Genomic DNA, 23,395 nt, shown 5'->3' on the forward strand with positions numbered 1-23,395 from the left:
GCTGAAGCTAACCAGCAGAGCCGTTCCTGACCCTGGAGATGGATGAGACATTTTGTTATTTATGTCTGGGAGGTGGCCAAGTGCCAGAATAAGCTTTTTACAGCTGCTGTAGCCTCACCTCATTCATACAAAGGGTTTCAGATATTGCTGTGGTGTTCAAGCAGTTCAGCTTGCTGTGCAGATGGATTGCAACAGGCCAGAAAATCTGCTCTCCTCATGCAGTGCATTTGACTTTTCACTTAGGGTACTCAAAATCACGCATGCAATTGCCCTGGCTTAAAATTGCTTTCATTATTGCCTCATCACAATTTGCTTTCTGGTTACCACTGTAAGTTTCCAACTAAAAGTCAAAACCTTCTGTGAAAGGCAACTTGTTTCCAGGAGAAATGTTGCTTACTGGTCCTCAAACCCCAGAAAGTGTGGAGGAGGTTGGAAGGGCTGGTTCCCCCCACTGGGGTTGCTCTTTTGGGGGTTTCTAGTGCCCTGGGCAGGTTGGGCTCCTGGCTCCTGCACCCCAGCTACTGGTCCCTACATTCGGAGACCTTCAAATGTCCCTTTCATTATCCTATGATCGTTTTATTTTTACTTCTTCAGCCCTACTTATAGAAAGATTGTCAGAAATGCTCCAAAAGTGAAGTCAGCAATGTTAAAAATGCACAGCAGCACTGCAAGTATTTCAGCTCAGAAGGATTATCTCATGGCCACATGCGATAATTCCAAACAAAAGCTTCGTTGACATCTTTGTCATCTCCACAGGCATCAGAAGCTCAAGAGATTAAGAAAATTTAATCAAAGTTTTCTAGATTTTAAACTCAGAACTTTAAAGACGTGGAGATTTAGGTAGCCATTGGAAAGCTCAAATGGTCACCTGGAAATGAGGACAGGTTCATGAGTTCCCATATCTCTTACAGAACTTGGTTATGTAGTTGCTGATGCCTATAAAATGCTAAGTAAATGAAATATTTCTCCTGCACTATTTGGGACTGTGGGTTTTTACCTATATTCTGGTGACTCTTTGAAATCCCTCTTCTAATTCTGATGGCATGCAAGCAGTAAATCAGCAGGAACATATCTATTGTCACCTAGATGTGGCCTAGAGCCACAATATAGCAGCAGTTCATGCCTTTTTTATGAAGCTTTTAGCAGTCTGTAAGTTAAATCAGAAAAAGCTGAGGATCACTAATTTCAAACCTCTGACAAATTTATGAGACACAAACTCACTAAGTAAAGCTGCATATCAAGAAAAGGCAAAAGCCTTGTTCCAGATTTGGACAAGTTAGTAAAACACTCGGAACTGGCAGAGCCAGACCTGCTTGGCTAGCTGTCCTACCCTGTCACACCAGCTCTGGGCCCTTTTTGCTAGCTGAATATCTGTTACCCCCTCTTATAATTAATTCTGAATTTTAAACTCTGTTCAAACAATGCAAATAGTCATAATCCATGCTTCTCCAACGGCAAAATGTACACAAGATGAGCTGTTTAGCCAGCGGAATGGAGAAAGGAAAAAAAAAAAAAAAAGGAAAAAGCCACACAGAAAATGGTGTTTTATTTTCTACAACATCCATCCAGGTTTCAACGTGCAGCAGAGAAGGTGACTTTCAGATTCCAGGAAGAATATTTGAACACCTCAAAGTGACTCTGTATCTCTTTCTTCACAGCGAACTCCAAGTTAGAGCTTATGATAACTTAGAATTAAGCTAACCTCCATGGAGGTGCTGACAGTAGACGCCCAGCTGTATTTCTCTAGGGACTTTATAGAAAGTCAGTTGCATTGCGCTAACCCAGGGCACAGTGCTGTGCAGACAGGATGCTTTCTTCTGCCCACCTGCAATGTTTTAACAAGCTAGGAGGAAGGCAGATGGAAGGACAACTTGCCTGGGTTATTGTTTATCTCACAGAAAGATAATACTGCAGTTTGTCATCCTTGCTTACTACTGCCTTTGCATTGTGAGCTCCATCTCCTGAATACTTCCCTGCTCTTACAATAACTGGAACAGTGAGCAGCAAGTCCTCTCTCCCTGGACTTACTTCTTTCCCCCTCAATTTCCCAAATAACATTTCCTTTGTCCACCATTTCCTGCAACAAATATTTGTCTGGAAATGCCATAAGCTAAAGGGATGAGGGAAGCACCACCAAACAGAGAAAGAAAAGAGAAAACAGATATGATGACCAACTTGCTGTGTTCCACAAGAGCCCAGCTCTCAGGGAAAACAAACACCAGGTCCTGAGATACCTGCAGTGTGCAGGGACACCTGGGTGCACTGATGTAGGAAGGAGCAACTGGGACAAGGCCAGTGGAAACCTCCGAGTAGCACAGCCATCGGCAGCCTGAGCGATACCTGGGACTACTGCTCCGTTTGTGCAGCACGTGGCTGGACTCTCAGTGCCAATAAATTAAAAACCAATCAGCTTTATTGGCCTGTCTCTGCCAGGGCAATTAGCACTCATTTCTGACAGCATATGCCCATGCACTGTGCTGGCTCACAGGAGCGCATCCCTCCTAGCCCAGGCTTGTGCCGGGCACAGCAGCAGAGGTGGCTGCTGCTCCTGGGAGCCCCTCTTAGGCCCCCTATTTCTGCAAAGCCATAGGAGCAATGAGCTGAGAAGCAGCTGCAGCATCCTCCATCCTTGTGGAGGAAGAGTAAAACACCCTCATCATTAGTTCTCCTTGGATCTGTAAAAGCAGAAGCATTAAAATGCTTGCCTTCTTCAGCTGAGAAATAAATTTCAAATGGATTGGTGCACATTTGAGAGAAAGATGTAGAAGATCCCTGTTTGCAGGCTGCAAGAGGTTTCCCTGATGCTTTAATTAAGTGTGTATATTTGGGAGCACTAAATAAGTAAATTAAAGCTTAGATATTAGTTCTTTGAGAGGAGCTGTGTTTTTATATCTTGATTCTGCATTTATAATTACATAGATCACATCAAAACAACATGTATTTAAATCAGACTCTACTTCTAAATATACCTAACCTCTACACATAAAAATTCCCAGCAGGTGCCTTGTTAAACAATAAGGAACATAGGAGGCAGATTGCTGTTATGAAGCCTTCGGTGAAAACTAACTCTAATTGTGTGCTTGCATTTCTTTATCAGTTGTAATAGTAAATCTCTGTGGTACAAAAAGAGACTTTTACACTTCAAGCTAGAAGGCTAAGTAGTGTGATTTCAAGATACCATCTGCCTTAGTATTTAGGGCCTAAAAGCTCAAAGTATTAATATTTGATTCTGTGAGCACCATAGTATCTTCGAGAATATAAGCCTAGTCCCAAAGACTTCAAATAGCATTTTTTTCTTTCCTTTCCATGCACCAAATTCAAATGAAAACAAAACAGCCACTATCCAGGATGAAATAGCTGCCCTCCCCTGCTCCCCAGTCTCCCCAAACAAACATACAAAATACAATAAGTGTATTGGACAGAATCTAAATATTATCCTATGGAAAAGATAATAATCTGGTATTAATATTTATTTTATTTAAAGATTTTAAAATTAAAATTTAAAAGCCTTTCTATTTAGCTTCAATATTCTTTCTCCTTTTACCACAGCATTTAACAAATCTGGTAGGAATTTTCAAATGCAGATGCTAACTCTATTTACAAGTAGAGTCTGACAAATACATGAACCTCTGAATCCTTAGCTGGCCCACACCATAATTTGATTAGTAGCCTGAAGCTACACAGGTACTTGCACTGGTTTGTAAATAGCTTGTGGATTTTTCTTGGAATACAAGTTCTGCTTTTTCATTCCTCCATACCTGAACAATTCAACCCCTATAGTAAAAAAGGCTGAACAACAAAACATTTTAGTCTTGCTAACATGCAGACAACTTAAGATCAACTGCTTTTAAATAATAATAATATATATATATTTTCTAAAATAAGCTAAACTGTAAATCCCTGCAAAAGTTAGAACAACAAATAAGAAGATAGCTGCCTTTTATTCACCTAATCAATTACAGACATCTACAAAAAGACATCACTACCCTCCCAAATCACCTAAAAAAATCCTTTAACTAGCCACAGTGCCTTTTAGATCAGGAAATTAGGTCTGAAATTTGAAGTGAGGCCTGTGGCCTCTTGGGAAATGTAGTTTAGTAAGGGGGCACCCATCTTGTTGCAGGCTTCTTCTCATCAGTAAGGAAATTAAAGGAGATATTTTTACTATGAGTTTACTTTTATTTACTTTTTAATCCTGCATGGCAGGTCTTTAAGTGGTCTCTTTTTAGATATGATTTGACTGAGCCCTTTTCTAATTGAAGAGAAAATTTGAATTCCTAGGGAGGAGATTATGGGTAATCTGCTACTTTAAAAAGGCATGAGCGAGCACTTTTTTGGTTTAATTTAATAGGGGTTGCATGGTGAGCTCTTAAGAGAAAGGAAAAAATGCTGATGGTATTGAGGTTAGAAAAATGGATGTTTTTATCATATCAGAGAGTATAGATAGAGTCCTTTGTCAGGGTCTTCTTTGAGCTGGGCACTCTAGATGTTAGAAATCCAGACCAGAACAGATTTTGGCCAAAGTAGGGGGAATAGCCTAACCTCTAGCAAAGGTTGAACAAATGCTGCTCAGGTGAGCGAGGGGGTAATTTCCTTTTAAAAAACAAACAAACAAAAAAAAAAAACCACTTTTCAAGCTATTCAGTATGTTTTCTGAATCTTTTTTAACAGGTCCTAAGCATTAGATCTGCAAATGTTTTCTCTGTAGCTACATAATTCCCTTATAGAAAAGGTAAGTTTTTGGACTGTGGTTGATCTTCCTTAGGTGTCCTTGTTCTGACCTTCACTTATCCATTGCAAAAGTCCATTTATCAACCCTTGTTGCCGAAGCACAAGGGGTACACGTGCTCCTGCCTCACCTGAAAATACCTAGGGTGTCTTTGGTGTTAATAAGGTCTCATTAATTTCTCAGCTAACCTTGATTATCTACAGAGGCAGAAGATTAGCACCTTTGGAAACAGAGTGTGGGGGTGTTTCCTTTGCTCAGGAATTTGGCTGTATTGACTCTGCTAAGGAGCAATTAAGTATGAGAAATCTTGTTTAATCAACATCTCTTCTATTTTGAGAGGTGCAAAAGAGGTTTGAACTCTGTATTATGTGACAGACAGCTTAACTGGTTTCCCTTCATCCCAGTTTAAATGCAATGATGGTCTAGGCAGAGCCTTCAGTAGGTGTAATGGAAAAAGACCTCTCACTTGCTTCTCTCCATATTGGCCTAAGATACTACAGGGTTAAAGGCAAAAAAAAAAAAAAAAAAAAAATAGTGTCATCAAGGTATATGTGTGCCTGAGGTAGGGATGAAAGCAGTCTCCACATTGTCCACTCTTGCCTCCATGGTTCAATTCAATTTTTAAGCAAGAAAGTCCCAAATCTCTACGCATCTCATTTCTTTTTCATCAGTCTTTTTTCAGCTTTTAATTGTTGCTGAATGGGGAAAAAGAGCATGGGTGTGGGGCACACAAATCAAATGGTTGTCCTAATTCTACCCCCTCCTTGCAGCACCTTCTGGGAGGCTGAATGAACAGCCCCACCTGGTAGTCTCATTTATTAGAAAACATTAATGAGTGCATTCAATCTCAAGTGAAGACCCTGTTGTGCATAGGTCAGCTGCATTTGAAACCTAAGGAGACCCAGGGAACTGTTTTAGTGCAGGATATTAATTAGTTTTATTGAAAGCAGCAGCAGTTTAAAAACATAACAAAAATACTTTTTCTATGGCTGTTCTGTTAAGAATATAAACTCCCAACTAGTGACTGTGAGGGAGGGAGGAGAGCAAAAAGATAAGTGCTTGATTGTAAAAGACGGAAAAGTATTACCATGGGCATTTAACAACTTATTATAATAGCCAATGATATCATCTTGATTTCACAGTGAAACTCAATTTTAAGCGTCAGCAAAGCATTCTTAAACTGCTGAGCAGATGTCAGCTGCATATCTGCCATGTCAGTGATCAGGAAAGATGTTTTTCCATGAGCAGTGGCAGAGTCATTGCAAGGAATGTTATTTTTTTCATATACTTTGCGATGAATTTGGAGGGTTGCAAGGCTTAAAAAATAAGTAATTCCTAATCTCTGCAAGTCATGGATTCTGTCCGTTTATGTGATTTTATACAGAATGTTTTCTGCAGCTATTAAGAGGCAAGTGAAAAGCCTAGAAGAAGCTAGGATAAGGGGCTTTTGGAGAACATTTTAGGCAGGGCTGGTATTTCAGTTCATTATTTTCAAACTAACTTCTCCTACTGCAAATCTTTACAGTCTTTGTAGAGTCTGGGTAAATTCCTAAAACTATTCCATAAAATACTTGCTCAGCCTTTTTTAAAATGAATTCAGTTCTGCACCTGAGCATCCTGCTTCGACTTCCTCTTGGCTGTACTGTGACTGGAGTTTTTACTGACACACAGTTCTTGAAAGCACAGCTTAAATCCTGCGTGAATAATGATGCTAGAAAGGAGTTTCGCCCACCTCACTTTTACTAGATGTATATTGTTGCTGGAAGCTAGATAAGGCTGTGAAACATCTAGCATAAGATTGGTGGTACATTATGGAAGATATTGTTGCTATTATAAACTGGGGAGAGGGGAACATTGAGCATGAAAATTGGGAGTATCAAGTGCTAATCAGACAAGCTGCCCACTACCAAATGACTGAACATGAATAGACTGTGCACAGTTATAAATCACATAAAACCTACTGTTTTCAAACTAGATTTGCAGGCCTGCAATATGTGGCCAGCCGTATATTTTCTGTATTTAATTTTCCCTGAAGTAGGGGACTTGCACAGTATCCTCACATCTCACTTGTAGTTATTTTTCCAGAGTCCAGTGCTGGACTTTCAATTCCACTTCTTCCACTAGAGTTAGATACATTAAAGCTCTAAAAATTTGTTGATCCTCAAGTGAGTGAGGATGGGGCCATGATTTCTGCCATGATACACCTTGGTTCAGCTCTTGATTCTGCTTTGAACTTTGAAGCCTGTGAACCTTGCTATAAATCTGCTCTCTATAGACCAAGTTAGATACTGCTTCCCTATGTCTAAAATAAGAATACCTGAGGTTTGAATGAATAGTGCAGGTGCTTAACTGGGCAGTGAGATCCCAGCAAATGTGGACAAACACAGGTTAGATTTTTCAAGGGAGCTCAAAACTACATATACACCCTGTGCTCAGAAAATCTGTCCAGTACTTTAAGTATTGATAGCCTTTTCTGTGCCTGTGAGATTCTACACTTTTTCAGTAAATGCTTGCAATGCTGTTTTGTGGGATTTCAAAGCACAAAGTTTTTAACTTCAGCTTATCCAAGAGTTTGCAATGTGCAGAGAGGTTGCAGCCCCTAGACACTGTAGCAGACAGAGCATTTTTAGCTGTGCTTTGCCAGTGTCTCATCAGGATCAGTAATTTAACTGCAAAAGATTTCTCAGTATTTTAAGACTAGATTAAATTGCTCCCATTTTAAGGTTAAGAGTAGTGCTTCCTTCATTTTTCAAATTTAGGTTTTCACCCTGGAGAATACAAACTAAATGGCAAAATGCTGATTCTCAATTCCAGTGCAATAAACAAAGAGCACTAGGTAGAGCAGCACCAAGTATGACATGACAGCATGCACAATGAGGGGAGAAAAGAATTCTCTGATATTTCATTAGCTATAAATAATGCAGATGAATATTTGGATGGCAAGAGATGAAACTAGGTGATTTATTCCTCTTTTTTCCCAAGAGGATAGATTTATAGTGACTGCTGTGAAAGGATCTGTAAGTGGCTGGGCATGTCAAATGGAGGTCAAGATGGATAGTGGAGGAGTGCAGTCACCTGTGGTATTATTTTCTGGCCATGACTGGATGAGGAGGTAGAATGAATATGTGGTCCTACTGAAACCTGCCTCTGTGTCTGAGTTGCCATTTTATACAGCAGCCAGGTACCCTTCACAAAGGTCATGAGCAATGGCATCCTTGTTGTTCTTCTGATCTCTTTGGACAGAAGATGCAAGTTTTGCATATGAATTGGATGCTGGTTCCAGCATCTTCACCACAGGGTGTGCTTCGAGCAGGCCTTCTTGAAGTGGGAGTAGCCATTTCCCATTCATCAGCCTGATTTTTGTTCATGGAAATGAGCAGGAGCTGTAAATTCAATCTCACTTCCTGAAATTCAGCTTTCTAGAGATGCTCCCCTGGTCCCAGCATCAGAAGAAATCCAAGAGCACCAGTTCTCCAGCCTTGTCTTGCAGTTGCCAGTGTCTAAAAACATCCTGCAGTGCCCAGGAAAACACTCTTCCCACTGTTAATCTTTTCCCTGCTATTTATCAAGCCTTGCTGGCCGTAGAGTTCAGAGCGATGCATTGCATAACATCAGACAACTTTCTGTAATGTTTGCTGCTTTTGGAAACTGCTTCCTCAGTAAGAATGAATCAAAAACATACTAATTTGTCTCACAGCTCCTTGCTTGGCTTTGAGTTTTTTCTTGCAGTTGCAGAATCTCAGGCTGGTTGAGTAGTTTTCTTCGCCAAATGAATGCGGAGTCTGGTCCTTCCTGACTTTGCTCACACAGAAGTGCCAGGACACGAGAGAGAAGCCCTCTTGCACTCTGGAAATGAAAGTACTCCTGTGCCTGCCTCTTGCTAGACAGGACCACTGTCAAGAGATTAGCAAGCACTAACTTCTCCCACTTCAATATTTTATAGGTAATTCGCATCTCTAAGAGGTATGTTGCATCTCCTAGTTCATGGCTCCATTTCCGTAACAGCAAGTAACCATAGTTCGTTCTTTTCAGTATCAAATACTTTTAATTATCAAACCAGAATGACAGAATGGTTTGGGTCGGAGGGGACCTTAAAGACTACCTGCTTCCAACCCCCTGCCATGGGCCGGGACACTTCCCACAAGATCAGGTTGCCCAGGGCCCCATCCAGCCTGGACTTAAGTACTTCAGGGATGGGGCATCCAGTTTCTGTGGCTTAAATGCTTAGCTTCTTCTGCCCCACCAGTAAGTTGATTTTTTTTTTTTAAACCTAGTTAGCAATTTATTTTACTTAACAGCTTTCTCAGCTCTTTTGCTTTAAACAAACTTTTATCTTTTGATGAGTCCTTTAGAGTAAAATACTGCCATTACTGCTGGACTTCTTGCAATTTTTCCTCACGCAGTAGGAAACTAGTTGATGTCTCTGAACAAGACGCTGGAGCAGATCACCTAAATAATGGGCTAGCACTGACCTTATTCCAGTTGCCCAAATTTAGTGAGTTTTGAGGTAACTGGACGTATTGCTCTGAGCTTCTGCATGCTGCTGGACATTACTATCGCTGGGAGCCCTACAGCTTTCTCTGCTGATGAAAGAAGGGCTGGAAGGGATGTCAGGAAGGTAATACAAGCCCATCTTCCTGCTCTGAAGCAGAAACTGCTCCTCCTGAGCAATTGCTGCTGGATATTGGTCTAATCAGTACTTATAAATCTCTAAAAGAGTGATTTTTACAAACTTCCTAGCTAGCCTATGCCAGCAGTTTCACTTGTAGTCATTAAATAATTAGTACGCTTGCTTTAATTTGAATGAATCAGGCTTTCTTTCATCCAGTGATTCTTTCTGTGTCTCTGATATGTTGGATAATCATTTACCACTTGATATCTTCTTCTGAATATATTTATGCATTGTAGCCAAGCCACTTCTGGGTAACCTAAATAGATTTTGATAAGCTAAACAGTCTTTTTGCTGATGCTGATCCTACAGATTAGACCTGAATTATAATGGTATCATTCTGATCAGCCCATGAGGAAGAAAAGACAACTTTTTTTTTTTTTTTTTTCCAAAGACAGAGTCAAATGTGGCATTGAGCATTCAGTTATTGCTATATCAACCAATATTCTGGGGACATAATGTTTTCTAGGCTTTTTATAGCTGCCTTTAAAATAATAATAATAATAAACAACCTCTACCTCTTTGTTTTGGCCTGAGATTGGTAAAAGAATTGCTTTTACTTGACCCTAATGGCATATCCTACCCAGCTCAGCTGACAAGTTATTTCATGGCAGAACAGTTTTTATTCTTAAACACACCATGAAAAGAACGTGACTTTAGACACTTTCTTAGTCAGATTTCTGTGTCTATATAGCATAGGTCCATGTCTTCCTGGCACACTAGGAAGGTGATCTGTTGTGGCATCTTTTTTGAATTACTGCATAAGTTAGACAGTCTCTCAAGGTTTTCCATTTGAAATGCCTGAAATCTGATTTTGCAGATTTGTTGCATTGCAACTCTGGTTGCAAAGGTAATCTCTTGTGAAGCATGTGTAATCTCATGAAATTTGTGTATAACTGAACAAATACCTTGTGCTTTTCTTAGAAGGAAAAGATTTTTATTTTTTTTTTAAATCACTACTGGTTGCATTGATTTGAGTTTGTAAAGAGAAAGGGGAGAATTGTAGTATTTATTTCAAACTTAAATTTTCATTTTCCCTTTTGCATAACCATCAGATTATTATCAGTATTATGAGAAATTGAGTGAATAGAATGTTTGCAACAGAGACCCACCCTGAATATTTTATGATTAAAAGATGTCCTAAAACAAAAGAAATTACTTCCATGGGGTGATGCATTTCAGTAGTTTTAAATAATTGCAGTTACTAGTGACACTGCTGTTGATTGCTGTAATGGGTCAGCATTCAATTTACAACAACACTGAAAAAAATAAGCTTCAATTATAACTCCAATCTACAACCCACTTCAAATAATTGAAATATTTCCCTCGACTTGAGTGGACTTTACTGTGCAAACAAGCTCCATCCTAATCACCTAGGAGCTGTCACTGCTGTGCTCTGCAGGCAGAGGCAGAATAATCTAGTTTTCTTGCACCGTTTATTTTTTTTTCTTTTTGTTGCAGTTCCTGTCCAAAGCATTGTCTGGGCTGTTCACAGAATGGGGTATATACCCAAAATGCAGGTCACAATAGGGTCTGCAGTACTGAAGACTGAGGAGACTGATGCAGCCAGTGTGCTCGTTTCTCCCAAACACAAAACATCTTGTACGTTCTTCAGTTGGCCATTTGTGTAGTAGCACTTCATTCTAGTGGTAGTGACATTATTGAGAGAGAGATGAGTTAGAAATGACTCCAGAGATCATTATAATCTCTATGGAAGAGGAAAGAAAGAAGACTTATTTGGCAAGCTAGAATTGCTCACCACCAGGGGAATTGCATAAACCAAATAAAAACAAATGTACCAGGGTGAATTCCCGAGTAGACCACCAAGTAAACTCTTTGGCCAGAAACATAAGATCTTCAGTCAACTGTCCCATCCCTGTTTTCACCGCACTCCTAATACATAGATTTACTGTATGCTCAAATACTATGCACCATTCTTTAGATTTCAAGCTAATGGAAAAATCTGTTTTATATTGTTGTTAGGGTGCGTGTAACTTCAGCTAAATGCTGGGAAAGTGCAGGAGATCGATAGGGTTCTATTTTGCATAAAATTAGCAGTGTGGAATTTAAGTGACTGCCTTCTGTACACAATTTAATTATTGGAAGCATGACCCCCTTTGAAACTGAGCCCAGGAAATGCTTTTCTCTGTAAATGAACAGGCATTCTATTATAGTGTAATGCACTGGAAAAGACTCCAATAAAATTGACTTTCACCCTAATTTCTGGTTTCTTAGAGTAGTTCCTGTAAGTGAGGAGCACTGGAAATCCTCTTCCAGTAAACTTTGGATTGAATATTGAATACAGTACCCTCGGGATATTCTTCTTCTCCATGTTGTACCATCCCCTCACAATCATTCAAAGGAACTGGCAGTTTTGCTTTGCTTTGCAGAAATCTTGTGTTCTTTATAGGAAAAAAAATAAAAATGAAGGAAACATACCTGTGTGGTCAGGAGAAAATGTCATTAACTGTAATATTGTTTCAGTTTACTTCCATTATTCCATTAGAGAAATGAATGCTCCACTTCAAGTAAATTTCCAGATTCAAACAGGGAATCATGATTTAGTTAACATAATCTATTCTCTGTCTGTATCTCGCTCCTTTGTTTTTCAAGGACTCCATCAGGGCTTGGAGGACTTCATAGTTTTGTTGTTTGTTTTATCTTTTTGGAATCTATAACTCTTTATTCAGTACTTTCTTTTAAGAATAAGTAACTTTTAGTTCTCTTTTCCCCCCATTCTTTCTTTTTGCATTCTGAACCTGTCATTATATACGATTGATGTGTGTGCATTTGAGTTGTCCATGAAATCAAAAAGCTATTGAAGTCAAAAAAGGAAAATTCCATCATAGAAGATAGTTAATCTTGATCTTTATCGCACTGATGGTACATACTTTATGGGTTGCTTTTAAACATTCCCATGAATGGTGGTGGAGGCTATGCCTCTCCCCAGCCTTTAGATCTATTAATACAGCCCCAGATGTTGTTAACACCTTTCTATTATACTTTCCTGACATAATGTGGGATGTAAAATAATATGTATGGTAATAACTGGTATCCTAGCCTGAAAATCATGGTGACTATAGTGTGTTGTGCTCATTCTAGGACCTAAGAGCACCTGAGTTGCATATTTTAGGTGGTGATATTGGTTAGAGGCTTCTGTGAAGAACAGCCTTTGTCCAAATGAAAGAAAGATGTAGATGAACCTCTTATGATCCAGTGAAATCACAATGCAGAAAATGTCTCCTTTTAGTGATAAGATTAAAGCTCAAAATATTCTAGAGATTTTCAAATGAAGAACAACAAAAACAAATGACTACTCATTTCTAGCTGAATTGTTAAATTCCCTTGGGTTTACAGAAGCAGAATACAGATTTCTGACATACTCTCTTCCTCTTCCATTAGTTTTTTTTTTTTTTTTTTTTTTAATTTCCTAAGATAGAAAAGGCAGAGGCATATGACAACTTTTAGAATATATGTTTAGACTACATCTTCTGGAGCATTTTAGCTAAACCTGGACAAAAAAAAACATTTTCTCTGAAGGAGTGAAATTATGAGTTAAGTGAAAGAATTTGGATCAATACGAGATGAATGTTTGGTTTGGACTTTCTTTCTTTTTTTTCTTTTTTTTTTTTTCTTTTTCTTTTTTTTTCCTCCTAAAAGAAATAAATCAGAACTCACAGAATGACTGGCTGGTACATGAGAAGAAATAAGCCTAACATTCAAGGGACTGTCTTCAGTTCCCTGCTGTGATTTTACCCTTTTGAAAAAGTCTAACCCTCAGCACCTATGGGCTTGGGCTTCTCATTTGCCAAGTGTCAACAGCAATTTCCAGGGTGTGACAAGGATGTTTACATTGTGGATTCTGGCATGTTTAGCTTTTACGGAAGCTGCAAGTAAGGAAGGTTACAGATATCCAATCACTTCAGTGATGTGTTCATGCACTCTTCCTACTTAACACACCCTTCATTAACTGTCTTGCACTTTCTGTGCTTTAGTGCCCGCCTAATTTTATTTCCTCTCTGTGCAAGCGGCAGATATGCTATGAAGAAACATGGTTGTTTTTCATATGAGGCTCTAGCTGCCATGCTAATACAGCCATTTTAAAAGTGTTATCTACCCAGCAAAGGCAGGAGTGCTTTTCAGTGAGACTTCAAACAGCATCATAAACTGTTTTTCTCACAAGACCTCTTCTACCTTTTGAAACTTTTGCTAAGGATTTTCTGCATTTGTATTTCCAGATGTCCTTGAAGGAAAAGGAGGGAGGTACTGGTTTGCTGTAGCAAACTGTTTAGAATAAACTTTTCAAATTTTTCTGCAAATGCTTGAATTAGCTACCTCAAAGGAACCTCCCACAACAAGAAATCTTTATTCTTTGTCCTCTCTTCTCGTTTGCCAATAAGGAGGAGGGAAAGGAAAAAGGCAGGATAAAACCCTAATTTTCTTTCTCAAATGTATAGGGCCCAACAGGATTGCCAGAAGTCTTTAAGTGTCTGAGCCTTTTGATATTCAAAAACTCTCATCACAAAAAAAGTTAAGAATTTTTGACATTGACAGCTAACAGATACAAATAAAAATATTCAAAATAATAAGTGTATAGAAACTATGAAGGTTCAGAAAGACCCCTCCATAGCTATGAGGGCTCTGGAAACCTTTGGAGGAAAAGCTCAGAAGAGCTTGTGGCTAAATTTGCATCTTCTGTTTCTTGCAGCTACTAGGAATGAGATTCTGGAGTAGAGACTAGCACTGCGTTGAGATAGTAATTCTTTAGGCTTGTGATTCAGGAGTGAAAATGAAATAATCAAAGGTAATACACTGAGAAAGAGGGGCTAAAGCTTTTATGGTTTAGTGTAGTATCACTTAGTGCCAGAAAGTCACTTGTCCTTATTGGGAATTATGAACAAACCTGTACCATTCATCTGCATTTCATGGTGTAAAAGCAATGATGTTTATTTGGATAGAGCAAATAAAACCATGAGACCTCAGACCAGGTGCTGGAGAAAGGAAACCATTTTCTTTTGCAAAGCAACTTTGCTTCCAGCTACTGTAAGAAGGTTTTACAGAGAGGTGCCAGTCCTGTGGTGTAGATCAGACACAACAGAACAACTATGCGAAGTCCTCTGCTGGCTCCCCTCACTCTCCTATGTTTGGTGGCTCGGAGCCTGCTCTGTATACCCCCTTTTCTGGTGTGTTTTTTGTCTGTCTGGGGTGAGATTGGATTGTCTGGTGATTGGAGAAAAATGGGAGTGTGTTTACCTGCATTTCAGTCGCATGACATCTGTGTTTCCTGTTGCTCAATGAGAGGGTAGAGCTGTTCATTACCAGCTTTGCAGTCTGCTTATATCAGAATTTCATTTACTATTGGCTTGACGCTTTTAAATTGCACTGTGTATGAATTTTGGAGATTTACTCCTTATGGGAAGCTATGATTAGGGAGGGCATTTTAGAATATAAGATGCATCAGAAAAATATTGTTGTTCTGGAGGCACAAGAGAAGTGCTCCATTTTCAAACCTGGTGTGATATAGGATGACAGTATAATAAGAGCCCTTCTTTGTATGATTTCATTGTGAGCTCTCAGAAAACACATTTCATTTCCCAAACCTCTCAAAAGCTCTGCAAACACCTGTCACTGGAGAATAGGCCAGCTTAGTTCTGCTGCCGTTATCCCAGCCTCGGAGGGTGCTTAGCAGGAGAACAGAATGCATTGCTATCCATCTCCCCTCCACTGGATAGCAGCTTTGCTCAGTTAATTATTTTTGTTACAGTTGCCCCAGAGAATGCTTTAACTATGAGGTTTTATCCAGCTGTGACAGGATAACAAACAAAGAAATAAATAAAAGTCAGAAACAGTGAATATGAAGGAACTGACTTGTGAAAGAACTCTTCTAACTGTGTTCATTGCTGACAGTTGCATTTCACAATGTTTCCTTGGTTTTATGGCTAAGTGTGTATCTGCTGACTGTAGAAAGGCTTGATTTGCGTTTTCCCAAAGGTCTCTTACAATGCCTATTGCTCCTCATCATCCCTTGGCTCTTGCGGCTTGTAGAAAACAGCTTCTACAAGAAATGCACTGGGTTTCGAGAAATGACTCTTGCAGCAGACACTTGCCAAAAAATGCATTGGAAAGAGTCACTTGCTGTGTACAAATAAAGCCAGTGGATTAGGGCTTGTATCCCTCTTCAGCAAATATCTCCCTGGGTATGAAATCAGGTTAAATCCAGTTTAGCCTCCAAGATGTATTCCTGGATGACATAGCCCATAAGGATGGCGTGTAACTAATAAATTAGCTGCAACAAGAATAGTAGATCCTAATATTTGTGCTTGTTTGCCAGTGTTAGGTAGATATCTTTTTAGATATCTGCAGTGGGAAATGGGTGTATTTGTGAATGCAAATTGAGAGGTCTGCAGATTTTAGACATTATTTTGTAAAATAATTTAAAATAGCATATTGTTGGGCAGTAAGCAGTTGGTAGTTGTTAAACTCTTAGGATCAGATTACTGCTATAGGAGAGATGGAAAATGCACTGTTCTGAGTACATATCTGGCAGCTTTTGCTTGTTTTCAAATTCTTGGTAATGAGAGAGAGGAAAAAACAAAACAAGCAAAAAAAAAAAACAACAAAAACATCTACTGTGAATTACCAAGGAATTGACACTGACTCTTGTTTTTCCTCAAAATGCACACTGCATGTTGATCTTCTGTTCATCGCAGGCATTAGTTTGTAAGTTCAACAGTCTGTGATTGACCAGTAACTGCCATGTCTCTGGTTAACAAAGAGAGGCAAGAGCTGTTTTTTACATCAAAACCTTGCTTGGTTAGATGCTGAAGATGGCCCCCAAATTTGTTCAGACCTCCAGATTGGAAAGGCTCTCCTCCTTGCTGAAAGGTGATGAATTTGAGTCCCTGATTATGTTCTGTATCATTCTAGCCCATGAGACAAGATTTCTAAAATAGTTTCAGGAGATCAATGACTGCACAGGAAGAAAGAGACACTGGCTCCATGGGAAGGTAGGAGATAAATGGAGAAGGTAGGAGTAAGTGCAGAAGGTAGGTGTGAGGCCACATGGTTAATTTGCTTGAGCTAATTGATTTCTTAAGATACATTTCAGCTTGTAGAAGGATTTATGTGAGAGGAGGCACTACTAAAGGTGACTTAAGATATGGCCTTGAAACAGATGGAGAAATGCGGAGACTGAAAAGTGGAATGGGAAGGAGGAGGTGGCAGATTACATTGCCATTAGTTCAGATTGTCTCCCTAGGAGAGAGGATGTGTGCATGTAATCCAATAATCCACGTGTCTTGGTTGTATGTCTCCATGAATAATGCACTAAAAATAGGAGTCTGCTATAGCCTTCACTTTGAGAGTTTAGTTCTTAATTCCTATGTAGAGGTCCACGCGTTCAGTTCTGGGGACCGATCATTCAGACATGTCACTAGCATCTGAGAGAAGACAGGCACAGTGTTTGGAGGAATTTTTTCATTCTCCCTTTTTCCATTTTCCTTCCAGATTTTTTGTTTTTTAGATCTGAATTAAAGTGTTGTTTAAAATACTTAATGCTAGCTTAGGCAGATTTAAGGCTTTTCTTTACTTGAGAGTCCATGTCAAAAGATGCTTTGGTGGTGTTTTTATAACGACTCTGTCATCAAAGTGAAGTTTTGCTGACAAATTGTTTGCTGCACGTCTGTGAAGTCTAATAGGTGTGTTTTTCCTTCTTTACCTGGGAGATTCCTGTCTGTGCAGAACACTGGCAAATAGCTGTTCTGAGCAAGACCCTGTATTTATACTTTTTGCTTCAAAATGTGCCCTCTCCATCTCCTCTTAGTCCTGCAGTTGGAGCTAATAGGAGGCATTTTTTCCCTCTCAGTGTTCCAGGCCATCAAACTGCTATTGATCAGAACAGCGCTTTCAGTTTTTATCCTAGATGTTTGATAATTCCCTGTGGGTTTAACCCCAATTCCAAATTGCCATATAGCAATAGAGAGCAGCAGCATTTTCTCAGACCTGTTCCTAATCTGCTCCCCCCGCCCCCCCGACCCTGATCTTTATTGATGTGAGAGTATATTTCACTGTCATCTCAAACGGAGATGATTAAGTCTCTCAATCTTTAGTCTAAAGGAACTGATATGAACTACCCTGACAGGACAATGTCTTCCCTCTTCATCTCTCCTGCATTTCTAAAGATGCCTGAAATGAGCTGATAAATGGGATTTCAGAAGCTGAGAGAAGCCAGTCAGCAAAGCCTGTCATGAATCTCAAAGGTTGCAAAGATGCTGACTCCTGGCAAAGTTTTACAGACCTTGGATGACTAAGCAAGCTTCATTAACTCAGATTTGACTAATTGCTCGTTTAAGAAAAACAAATAGAAACATACAGAAGCTTGGAGCCAACAAGCCTAGCATTGTGAACATGATATAGTGAAAATTACTTGTAAGCTTGTTTTGAGGCATCCATGTGACCCTTTGCTGCTGTTCTTGTCTTTCTTCCCACTGCATTCATGCGAATACTGAAGGCTGGCATATTGGACATTATTTTTTGCAGCAATTCTTTTGTTATCCACTGATTGCATGCTGTTTCACCTTTCGTCACTGTCATATTTTGACCATTTCAGTAAAAAAAAAGAATGCAACAGAAAAATCTCATACCTCACTGGAGTTTACAAATAATCTGAAGGTTGAAAATCAGGCAGTCAGTATAATCCCACTGCAGTCTAATTTTCTATTTGCTGCTTATCCTCCATCAGTAGCATAAATCCTCCATGTGTTTTTTTCTCACCTCTCATTTTTGCCATCCCTAATTTTCTTCTAGCCTGTATTATTAGCCTAGCAGTTTCCAGAAGACTTGAATCTAGTTTTGATTCAGTCACTGACTCGACCAGAAGTATTGCTTGTTTTACATTTCCCTTCCTGACATACTTTGTCTTCAAAATTTAGTGTATAGGTTTAGTGGGGCTGGGAATTTGTTACCATTCTCTGTTCACAGTTTTTATACTGTCCTTTGCTGAGGCCTTCATTCTGCCCACAACCCTAAAGTACTACAGTAATACATCTCACAGAATAATAAATAAATAAATAAATAATCGTGTGGGTTACTTAGTGAATGAAAAACAACAAATTCACTGTAGTTACATTTAGCAAATGAGCAAGTAATGGAAAAAAGAAAAAGAAAAAAAGAAAAACAGGAGACTATATTCATCTGGTAATTTATTCACGATGAGTAATTTGATATTGTCTCACACACCAGCTTGACTGTCAGGAGCGCTCAGATGGTTTTCTAATGAACTTGTTTGAAAGGTGCTTTATTTAAAGAAAGGCGATTCTTCATGGGCAAGCATCGCTTTGCAAGGGGAAAATAAATATGACACTTAACATCATTAGCGTGTTATTATTTGTGTTCCTATGGGCAGCAGAAGGCATCCTATTTTGGTCTTTACCCACGTGCCCTGTTGTTGCCCCCAAGTGTCTGGTTTCATTTTTCTTCACATGAGAAAAGATTCCAGCTGAAAAACTTCTCACTGTTGGCTTTATGATTTCCCCCTAACGTTACAGAAAAGCTGTGGTTATGTACACACTATAATAGCCTGAAAGGAGGAACTTTTTTGTCAGTGTGTGTCCAGTCCTGTTAGTGGCACAAATGTAGCTGTGAATACCTGAAACCTCATTTTTGCACAAGGATAGAGGTAAAGTTTTTGGGGTGGTGTGTGGCTTGGGGCCCTGGTGCAGGTTGTCTAACTGTCAAGAAAGGCAAAACAAAAAGTAAACTCACATAGTGTGTCAGGGCATGGCTGTTTACCTTACCCTTTCCCCAGCTTTGTGTCACCCTTCTCACAGTGGCAAGAAGCTGCTCTTAGTAAGTAGAAGTAGTAAATAGGCTTTTTTTTTTTTTTAGTACTTACCCATTCATCGTGACTGTGTTGGCTGGGATAGGGCTTTGCAAGTTCACTTGCAGAATAAATATCAGTTGTTTTTTTTCTCATCTCACAATGCTGGCATCTCAGGGGGCTGCTGATGGCTGGGGAATTTCTGTCAGTGTTTGGGAGGGGAGTATCTCTACTTTTGCTCTATATTAAGGATATTTGTGTAGAATCTTCCCCCATAGCCTTTGCAGCCAGGGCCTACGTGTTCACAAGAACTTGTTGCTAGCTTCCCAAAGCAACAGCATCCTGATTTCTGTAATATGCTGGTGTGACTTTGGTGTACATAATTGTTACTGGGGATGAGCTTGTCTAATATCAATTTCTAGGCTCTTTGTGGAGTCCTTGTACATCTCACAATGATGGATATACAATTAATAGATGTTTCGACTTGTGAGATGGATGATTTTGCGGTGGCCTTGTACACAACCCACGTGCACTTATCACATGGCTCCATCCCATGGAGTATCACCAGGGTCCTTCAGAATGCTTTGGTGCATGCTCCTTGAGACATCGCAGCAAAGCTGGGCTTAATGGCTAGCACACGTCCTAAATACTTCTGTGTCCCTTCTTGCTCACCTCTTGAAGTGCGATACCATCAAGCCCTCTGATGAATCTCATTTAGAAGAACAAGCCTGATTTCAGTTAACACCTAGCATTTTTTCTAAGTGGTTTGCTTTTGAGTGTTGTAAATGTCTGTTAATACATTTCCAGAGATACTTTTTTTCCACATGCAAAGCTACAGGTTAAGGAGATGAAGTTTGGTAATTTGATTTCAGTGTGAATTAAGCCTTTAAATACATATTCAGGATCAGGGAATTGGTCTTTATGCAGTAGATATCAAGAGCTAAATTCTTAATTTTTGTTTTAAGCTGGGAAATAGAATTGTTGCTTTGCCAGTTCTAGACATAATTTCCTTTTAAACATCTCCACAGGCTTAAGTGAGACAACAGACATAAATCATTTTGTATATGTTGGCAATTTCCTTATTTTTAGAGGCAGTGCTTATACTGTGGATTGCTTGTATTTTCATTAAATATATTATTATTATTATTATTTTAATACTCACCCTGAATCCTTTTCATGGCTCTGGATCGTCTTTTACAGTCTCTGTTCTGTCAACAGCAAAAACCAAGCTGTTGCTCTGATCTTGTTGTGGAGTCCTTAATGCTGCTGTGCACCTGTCTGCATGCTTTTATGTTGTGCTCCTCCTAATGAAGTCCAACGGCTGCCAAGGCAGTGGAGGAGGGAGAACGGTTCTGTTTGACACCAGCATGTTGAACCATTTGTTCAAAACTACAACTCCCTTAATCGTGCATGCTGCATCTTAATAGAGAGCCTTGTTGAAGTTAATTATTTCTGTTGGCATACCCCAGCACTCAAGATGTTCTAGAGTGAATCACGATGGTACCTCTCCTAGATTTGATATAATTTATTAAAAGCTACACTCATTTGAAGGTGAAATGTTGGCAACAACCTTTAATTTAAATCCTGTGAGGATTTTGTCAGTTCTATATGCTGCGTGGCAGGAAAAATTATACTTGGCAGGGGGAAGGGAAAATGAAATAACTTGTCGTTGTCATAGGAAGCCTATCATTGGGAATAGGGAGAAATAGCTGGGCTGGGATGGGAATCCACGCCGTTGCTTATGGCTATGTTGTCTGCCTTAAAACGTTGGATAACTCAGAATTACTTAAATGGGTCTCAAATTCATAAAGATCTCTGGAAAACTCTAGCAAAACCAGGTTTCTGCACAGCACAGTAGCAAGAGAAAATTAAGTTATCTTAATGTAGTGAGATTCATACTGGAAAGGACAATTTATTAAATGGAGGAAACAGCATGCAGTCCTGCAGATTAGTGGTGTATTTAAGATGTAGATTTTTATTGGGTCTTATTATTCACAAAAACCTGAAAAATGATCTGGAGGGGGAATGATGGGAAAAGCAAGGAAAAAAAAAATCAGTGAAATGGTTCTAAAGTTTATTTTACCTTGTCTGTAGCAATATATTTTGCCTGATTTTAACTTCAGAAAGCAGTGAACAGCCCGAGCTGAAACTTCATGTAAAAGCTGAACTGTAGCAGAGAATTTGTCCCAATGGTTGTCTGACGATTGAAAATGAAGTTTTATCAGCAGAAAATGTCAGTCAACCTTATCTTTACATGGCATTGCTAACTTCCCCTACACTAAAGACAGTTGTAGTTGGATTTAGTTCTCCAACTACCAGAAAAAAAAAAAGTGCAAAGGGTTCTTGAGGAAGTATGCCAAAATATAGAAAAGACCAACAAAATGGTGATTTACACAGCTCAAATTTAAAATGTTTGCCACTTTGCATTTAGCTGGGTCCCAGCTGGCTTGAAGAAAGTCACATTCCTCTTGACAAGACAGTCCAAAATGACAGTGTTACAGGGGATGCCATCTTCCCCTCTTCCAAATAAAAGCAATCAATTATTAATGAAAAAAAAATATTGAAAGGCTAAAGTGCCAGAAAGGAAAGAGACGTGGTTTCATTTTTGCTTTCTTGTTCCCGTAAGATGCATCAACTGACATTCACGCCATAACATACACCCCTAATAAGAGCATTAATAGCAGCAATACATCTTGTTGCATACAGTACCTATAAGTGGATGACATTCTTGGAGCTTCACAGTGAAATATAATGATTTAAAAGGCTGTAGTTCCTACAAGATTAAAACAAGGGACAATTAAAAGTAATTCAATACACAAAAAAAATCAGTGTGCCATTAAGGCAATCTTTCTGAAATAAATTAAAAAAACCCACAAGTATAATAATAATGATATATGACTCTATTTATTTTTGTAGCTCTTTGCAGATTTGCCACCCAAATCAGAGGTAATCATATGAAAATATATGTCAGTTCTAATCCTGTTTTCCACTTAAACATATAAACAAATGGAAAGGAGTTCCTACTGCGGTGATGTATATGTCAGGGAGTTGAATGTTAATTTTAAACATGATGCAATTTAAAACTCAGAGACTCCTTTAATTTCCATAGCCCTCGTTCTGCAACTGGTGAAGCAAGACAGGGGAAGGGAGGGAGCAGATTTCCACCTGATTTTCTCCACGTCCTTGAAGACAAGGAGTTTCTGCTAACTGCTGCCAGGCCGGGAGCTGGGACTGCCCAAGCCACCAACATCCAGTGGTCCCAGACAGGGAAACCAGCACCAGAACCCAAGCAAGTCTCCAAGTAAGCTAGGCAGCTTCCCCAAGCAGTCTGCACTCGAGTATTTTTTCATGGAGAAGCCACCTCCCTGGATCCTTGCTGACTTCAGAGGATGTATTTAGATCTGCTGGTCTAAAAGCAAAAAAGCTGGAGATTTTTTTTTATAGCCAAAGTTAGGTCGGGTAGTCACTGTTACAGCATTGTAAGGCTCAACAATTAGTCTGATGGCATTAATAAGAAGCACAAAGCTCGTAGCATTTTAGCTTTCAGGCAAATAATTACTTTCCTTGTGCTGGAAGTTGATGATAACTGCAGGCGTGCTTTAGAATTATTTTTCATTTTTTTTAAAGGAAAACTATTTTTAAAGGATTTTATTCATATAGGCCATGGAAATTAGCTTTGTCTTGAGCGGTCAGATTAACTATTTTAAGACGATTTGTTTGCAATGAGTGCAAATACTCATTGTCTGTGTTTAATTGTATTTTAAGAGTATCACATTAGTAATTGACTCTGACATCTTGTCTAGATCTTTCTACTAATTCTCAGGCCTTCATTAGTAAAATAAAACTCAAGCTTGGCTGTCATCTCTGAACTCACAGAATGCTTGCAAATTAGCACTACAGGAATATCAGCTTGAGAAATCAATATCTGCAAAGTATTTGTTTGTACAACTCTGCATACTTTAAAAACAAACCAAAATGACAAACCACCTGGGCACTGGCTTTGTCCCTGTGGGTTAGTAATCTCTGTGTTTCCCCTAGTTTTATCAGCTTGTTTTTGTGCAGGCTCCACAGCAAGGAACAGAGGATGTGCTCTGGGTGCTCATTCCAGGTGTGCTCCGTGCTTCTCACGGTTTGGTTTTTGTTGGTTCCAGCCACCAAAACCAATTCCAGCAGAGAAGCA

The 23,395-nt window shown here is 39.3% G+C and overlaps 1 long non-coding RNA gene across 2 annotated transcripts; it reads left to right on the forward strand.

Moving 5' to 3' along the window:
• Nucleotides 1-4,112: 4,112 nt before the first annotated feature.
• On the forward strand, nt 4,113-22,509 carry LOC121078048. 2 transcript variants are annotated; one of them, XR_005824435.1, is made up of 3 exons: nt 4,113-4,137; nt 4,672-4,732; nt 22,325-22,509. It is a non-coding gene; the product is annotated as an uncharacterized LOC121078048 (long non-coding RNA). The 2 variants fall into 2 exon arrangements; XR_005824434.1 differs by lacking the exons at nt 4,113-4,137; nt 22,325-22,509 and adding exons at nt 4,234-4,573; nt 18,944-19,063.
• The last annotated feature ends 886 nt before the right edge of the window (nt 22,510-23,395 follow it).

Source organism: Cygnus olor, chromosome 14, assembly GCF_009769625.2.
Source record: "Cygnus olor isolate bCygOlo1 chromosome 14, bCygOlo1.pri.v2, whole genome shotgun sequence".
Lineage (NCBI taxonomy): Eukaryota > Metazoa > Chordata > Aves > Anseriformes > Anatidae > Cygnus > Cygnus olor.